Below are 6,863 nucleotides of genomic sequence, written 5' to 3'. Positions count from 1 at the left end.
TGACAGAAAAAAACCCTCCTGATTGGTGATCAGAGGCAGGTGAGTCCCCTGAGCACCAATTAAAAGCAGATGTGGAGAAAAACGCTGTGGGTGAAGTCACTGCAAACATCACCAAAACAGGATGTGGAATAGAAATAAGAGCGCTATACAGGAAGAAACCCCAAACACAGGAAAACAAAACAAAAACTGTCACTTTACTCATATTGCCATTATTAGGAAATGTATGCTGACCCCTTTTGTGCTTGTACTGCTCTGATCTGCAACAATGCATCTGGCAGACATGTTTGCTAATTCCTTCATATTCTGTGCAACAATATTGTGATTGATAAGGATGTCCGATATTATCGTCCGATAATTGCTTTAAAATATAATATCGGAAATTTTCAGTATCTGTTTCAAAAAGTAAAACATATGACTTTTTAAAACGCCGCTGTGTACACGGGCGTAGGATGAAGTACTAAGCGCCAATAAACATTAAAGGCACTGCCTTTGCGTGCCGGCCAAGTCATATAATATCTACGGCTTTTCACACACACATGAGTGAATGCAAGGCATACTTGGTCAACAGCCATACAGGTCACACTGAAGGTGGCCGTATAAACAACTTTAACACTGTTACAAATATGCGCCACACTGTGAACTCACACCAAACAAGAATGACAAACACATTTCGGGAGAACATCCGCACCGTAACACAACATAAACATAACAGAACAAATACCCAGAACCCCTTGCAGCACTAACTCTTCCGGGACGCTACACTATACACTCCCTGCTACAATATACAACCACCTCAACCTCCTCATACTCTCTAGGGAGAGCATGTCCCAAATTCCAAACGACTGTTTTGAGGCATGTTAAAAAAAATGATGCATTTTGTGACTTCAACAATAAATATGGCAGTGCCATTTTGGCATTTTTTTTCATAACTTGAGTTGATTTATTTTTTTAACCTTGTTACATTGTTTAATGCATCCAGCGGGGCATCACAACAAAATGAGGCATAATAATGTGTTCATTCCCCGACTGTATAATTCAGTATCAGTTGATATCGGTATCGGTAATTAAGAGTTGGACAAGTAAGACATGTTTGTTTCTGCTTGCTTAATGTGACCGTTTTTTTGTGTGTGCATATATTGTTAGGAATATGGCTTTAAAGCCTGAGTTGTACACTACTAATTTCTTAAATACAATACTTTTTCATAATGCTGACCTCGTTCTAAAGGTTAAAGGTTATATTTAAAATAAAAGTATTTAAATTCAGGCTTTTTTCTCCCGGTCTTTATTTAGAATAGTTTGTTTTTTTTAATCAATAATTATCAATATCGACTGATATGAAACACTTATATCGTGATACATTTCTTAGTCATATCGCCCAGCCTTACCTGTTACCATAGCGACGAGCTAACGTGTCCAGGTTATAACCCTGTTGTTAATAAACACACGTGGAGACGAAGCTTCAGATACTGCATTAATACTAAAAGCTAAATTGTGCAAAATCTGAGCCAACCAGCTGTTAAAGGGGAACATTATCACAATTTCAAATGGGTTGAAAACAATAAAAATCAGTTCCCAGTGGCTTGTTGTATTTTTTGAAGTTTTTTTCAAAATTTTACCTGTCCCGGAATATCCCTAAAAAAAGCTTTAAAGTGCTTGATTTTCGCTATTTGCGATGCGACTATCCATTTCCCTGTGACGTCATACAGTGCTGCCGATGTAAACAAACAATGGCGAATACCACAGCAAGATATAGCGACATTAGCTCGGATTCAAACTCGGATATCAGCGGCTTAAGCAATTCAACAGATTACGCGTGTTTTGAAACGAATGGTTGGAGTATAAAAGTATTAAAGAAGAAACTGAAGAAATTGACGCTATTCATAGCCATAGCATGGCCGAATAGCTGCCTTAGTATCGCCGGTAAAATGTGCGGACCAAACGATCAGGACTTTTGCATTTTGTGACACTGGAGCAACTTAAATCGTTGGATTGGTAAGTGTTTGTTTCGCATTAAATGTGGGTGGAAGGAAATGTAATATAGTTGCAAATGCATCTGCAGGTTATCCATACATCTCTGTGCCATGTCTGCTTTAGCAGCGCCAGTAAATAGCATGTTAGCATCAATTAGCGTAGCATGTTAGCATCGATTAGCTGGCAGTCAGGCCGCGACCAAATATGTCTGATTAGCACATAAGTAAACAACATCAACAAAACTCACCTTTGTGATTTTGTTGACTTTATGGTTGCAAATGCTTCTGCAGGTTATCCATACATCTCTGTGCCATGTCTGTCATCGCGGGTAAAATGTGCAGACACTCTGGCACATTCAATGGGGGTCTGGTGGCAGATTTCTTGCCACTTTCGCATCTTCAGGCCAGTGGTGCAACTTGAATCCCTCCCTGTTAGTGTTGTTACACCCTCCGACAACACACCGACGAGGCATGATGTCTCCAAGGTTCCAAAAAATAGTCGAAAAAACGGAAAATAACAGAGAGGAGACCCGGTGTTTGTAATGTGTTGAAAATGAAAATGGCGGCTGTATTACCTCGGTGACGTCACGTTCTGACGTCATCGCCAAAAGAGCCATAAACAGAAAGGCGTTTAATTTGCCAAAATTCACCCATTTAGAGTTCGGAAATCGGTTAAAAAAATATATGGTCTTTTTTCTGCACCATCAAGGTATATATTGATGCTTACATAGGTCTGGTGATAATGTTCCCCTTTAAAATGTTGTCCAAGTTAATGATTTAGCCATTAAAGGGGAACATTATCACCAAACCTATGTAAGCATCAATATATACCTTGATGGCGCAGAAAAAAGACCATATATTTTTTTAACCGATTTCCGAACTCTAAATGGGTGAATTATGGCGAATTAAACGCCTTTCTGTTTATCGCTCTGGAGGGGATGACGTCAGAATGGGACGTCGCCGAGGTAACACAGCCGCCATTTTCATTTTCAACCCATTGTAAACATTGGGTCTCAGCTCTGTTATTTTCCGTTTTTTCGACTATTTTGGGGAACCTTGGAGACATCATGCCTCGTTGGTGTGTTGTCGGAGGGTGTAACAACACTAACAGGGAGGGATTCAAGTTGCACCACTGGCCCGAAGATGCGAAAGTGTCTGCCGCCAGACCCCCATTGAATGTGTCAGAGTGTTTCCACATTTTACCGGCGATGACAGACATGGCACAGAGATGTATGGATAACCTGCAGATGCATTTGCAATGATAAATTCAACGAAATCACAAAGGTGAGTTTTGTTGATGTTGACTTATTTGCTAATCAGACATATTTGGTCGCGGCGTGACTGCCAGTTAATCGATGATAACATGCTACGCTAATTGACGCTAACATGCTATTTGCCGGCGGTGCTAAAGCAGACATGACACAGAGATGTATGGATAACCTGCAGATGCATTTGTAACGATAAAGTCACAGTAATCACAAAGGTGAGTTTTGTTGATGTTGACTGCCAGCTAATCGATGCTAACATGCTATGCTAATCGATGCTCACATGCTATTTACCGGCGGTGCTAAAGCAGACATGGCACAGAGATGTATGGATAACCTGCAGATGCATTTGCAACTATATTACGTTTCCTTCCACCCACATTTAATGCGAAAAAAACACTCACCAATCGACGGATTTAAGTTGCTCCAGTGTCAAAAGATGCGAAAGTCCTGATCGTTTGGTTCGCACATTTTACCGCCGATGCTAACGCAGCTATTCGGCCGTGCTATGGCTATGAATAGCGTCAATAGCTATTCGCTCAATAGCTTCAGTTTCTTCTTCAATACTTTCATACTCCAACCATCTGTTTCAATACATGCGTAATCTGTTGAATCGCTTAAGCCGCTGAAATCCGAGTCTGAATCCGAGCTAATGTCGCGATATCTTGCTGTGCTATTTGCTATTGTTTGTTTACATTGGCAGCACTGTGTGACTTCACAGGGAAATGGATGGTGGCATCGCAAATAGCGAAAATCAAGTACTTTAAAGCTTTTTTTTAGGGATATTCCGGGAGACCGGTAAAATTTTGAAAAAAATTTCAAAAAATACAACAAGCCACTGGGAATTGATTTTTATTTTTTTTAACCCTTTTGAAATTGTGATAATGTTCCCCTTTAACTAAAACATTAACTGTGATTGGGCACAATTACAGTAATAAATATATTTCAGTGAATAACCAATTGTTCAAATCTGTATATAAATATGTACATAAAGTGTTGTAATTATATTCCAACTCTGCGTTCTTCTTGGTCATCGCCGCTGCCACAATGCCCCCCCACCCGCCACCCGACCACACCACCACAAATAGATGCCTGACCTGTGGGAAACACTGTACGCAGTATGAAATTGCCCCCAGTGATACAGGAATAAGTATGCAAATACATATCTATTCTGTAAAGTTCAAATTTGAATGACAATAAAGGGAATTCTAAGATTGCTTACATAAGGGCCCTTTAAATGAGAAACCAAATCAGATTATATGGTTTGCTGACCATACAACATTCCCAACCAGGTCCTCCAATGCGGCAACATGACTAAAAATAGCCCTGAGGACCCAACAGATGACCGTACTAGCAGACTATTTAGCCAGATTAACTGGCTCTTCTTTCTTTTTTCGTTTTGAACTCTAAGTGAACACTCCCCGAGCTGCCATAAATAACCTCTGGAGCAAGTGTGTGCATCTGCAGTTGGTGCACGAGGAAGACGCTTGAGTTCATCGAGGGTCCCTTTGCGTTCCAAGAAGGGTCGGAAAACTACCAAACTGTGACGTTCCGGAAGGGCAAAGAAGCTCCACCACCAGATCATGCTGAGGAACATCTGGGGGCTCTCTGTGTGTGTGTGTGTGTGTGTGTGCGTGCGTGCGTGCGTGCGTGCGTGCGTGCGTGCGTGCGTGCGTGCGTGCGTGTGTGTGTGTATTCTTGTATTGCTACCCTTCTTAAGACACCAACATGGAAAAGTAGCTTCCATATGAGGAGCGATGAACAAGTTAGGACATAAATCACAATACAGCAAAACATCGCATCTAATAGAGAATGTCTCATTTGCACCCCTGGTGGTGAAATCTATCAAAATTAAGGTGGTCCCAAAAAGGAGGGGTTATTTCAAATTGACTCTGTCGGTTTTAAAAGTGCTCCCCCCTCTGGTCAACATATGAAATAACAAGTGTGTGTAAAAATTTGAAGTGCTCCCCCTTTGGTCAACATATGAAATAACAAGTGTGTAAAAATTTGAGGTGCTCCCCCTCTGGTCAACATATGAAATAACAAGTGTGTGCAAAAATTTGAAGTGTTCCCCCTCTGGTCAACATATGAAATAACAAGTGTGTGTAAAAAATTTGAAGTGCTCCCCCTCTGGTCAACATATGAAATAAGTGTGTGTAAAAATTTGAAGTGCTCCCCCTCTGGTCAACATATGAAATAGCAAGCGTGTGTAAGAAATTGAAATGCGCCCACTTTGGCCAAAATTAATAAGAAAAATAGAAAAAAAAAATTATAGAGAGACATATTGTAATGACTTGAAGCAAATAAAGAATATTTAAAACCAATTACAAACAAATAAAAAAAATGTCTCACTATTTGTTGACTTGTTTCTTATGAAATTGGGAACCATTTCTCATATTCTTTCTGTTTCTGCAACATTGCAATATTTTCTGGTAAGATGATAACTTTTTGATGTAAAATTATTACTTTTTAATGCAAAATGGCGACATTTGTCATATAAAATTCTGACATTTACCCCAATATTGCCAATTTTGTTGTTGATCTTGTAAAATAGTGAAATTTTTTGAAGAAAAATCGTGACTTTTGTCATCATTTTGCCAAGTCAAATTCCAATTAGTATTACAATATTGCCAAAATTATACATTTTCTTATAAAATTGTGACGTTTGTCGAGTAAAATTACGACTATTTTCTGAAAAATTGCCAAAATGTTAAGCCTTTCTTGTAAAATTGCAACTGTTATTGAGTAAAATTCCAACGTTTATCATAATATTGCACAAATGTTCAGTTTTTCTTGTCAAATTTTGACTTGGGTTGAGTAAAATTAAAGTTAAAATTTAAAGTACCAATAATTGTGTCATGATCCACTACTTGGATCATGACATGTTCTGGTTTTGTTCTGTTGTGTTATCACCCCGTTTAGTATTTGACGCCCTTAGTTCCTGGTGGCACTTCCTGTTTTGTTTTTGTTGCCTAGTTACGCATTTAGTGTCACCTGTCTCATGTTTGACGTCGCTTTCCCCCATTGTGCTAAATACCCTTTTGTACTTGTTTAGCTTCCATGCTATTTTGTTTGTTTGTTTCCCTAGCTCACATGCTAGCGTCTTTTGTTCTTTCTAGCTCACATGTTAGTTCAGTTGGTTTTGTTTGTTAGTGCCTTCGTGCAAGTGTTTTTCTTCTTAGTCTATTTTTGTAGTTCTAAATAAATCATCAGTCCTACCTTCACGCTGTGTTCCATTCCGCTGCATCCACGAGAGAACGCAACTTCACCGCGATGCCAGCAAAGCGTCACAGATTGTCACACACACACACACACACACACACTTGGTGTGGTGAAATTTGTCTTCTGCATTTGACCCATACCCTTGTTCACCCCCTGGGAGGTGAGTGGAGCAGTGAGCAGCAGCGGTGGCCACGCCCGGGAGTCATTTTTGGTGATTTAACCCCCAATTCCAACCTTTGATGCTGACTGCCAAGCAGGGAGGTAATGGGTCCCTTTTTTATAGTCTTTGGTATGACTCGGCCTGGGTTTGAACTCACGACCTACCGATCTCAGGCCGGTTTGACGACTTTTATTATAATAATGCCAAAATTCTAAAATTGTGACCTTTTTCTTGTTGAATTACTAA

Source organism: Nerophis ophidion, linkage group LG13 (assembly GCF_033978795.1).
Source record: "Nerophis ophidion isolate RoL-2023_Sa linkage group LG13, RoL_Noph_v1.0, whole genome shotgun sequence".
In the NCBI taxonomy this organism is placed as follows: domain Eukaryota; kingdom Metazoa; phylum Chordata; class Actinopteri; order Syngnathiformes; family Syngnathidae; genus Nerophis; species Nerophis ophidion.
This window is presented reverse-complemented; position numbering follows the sequence as displayed.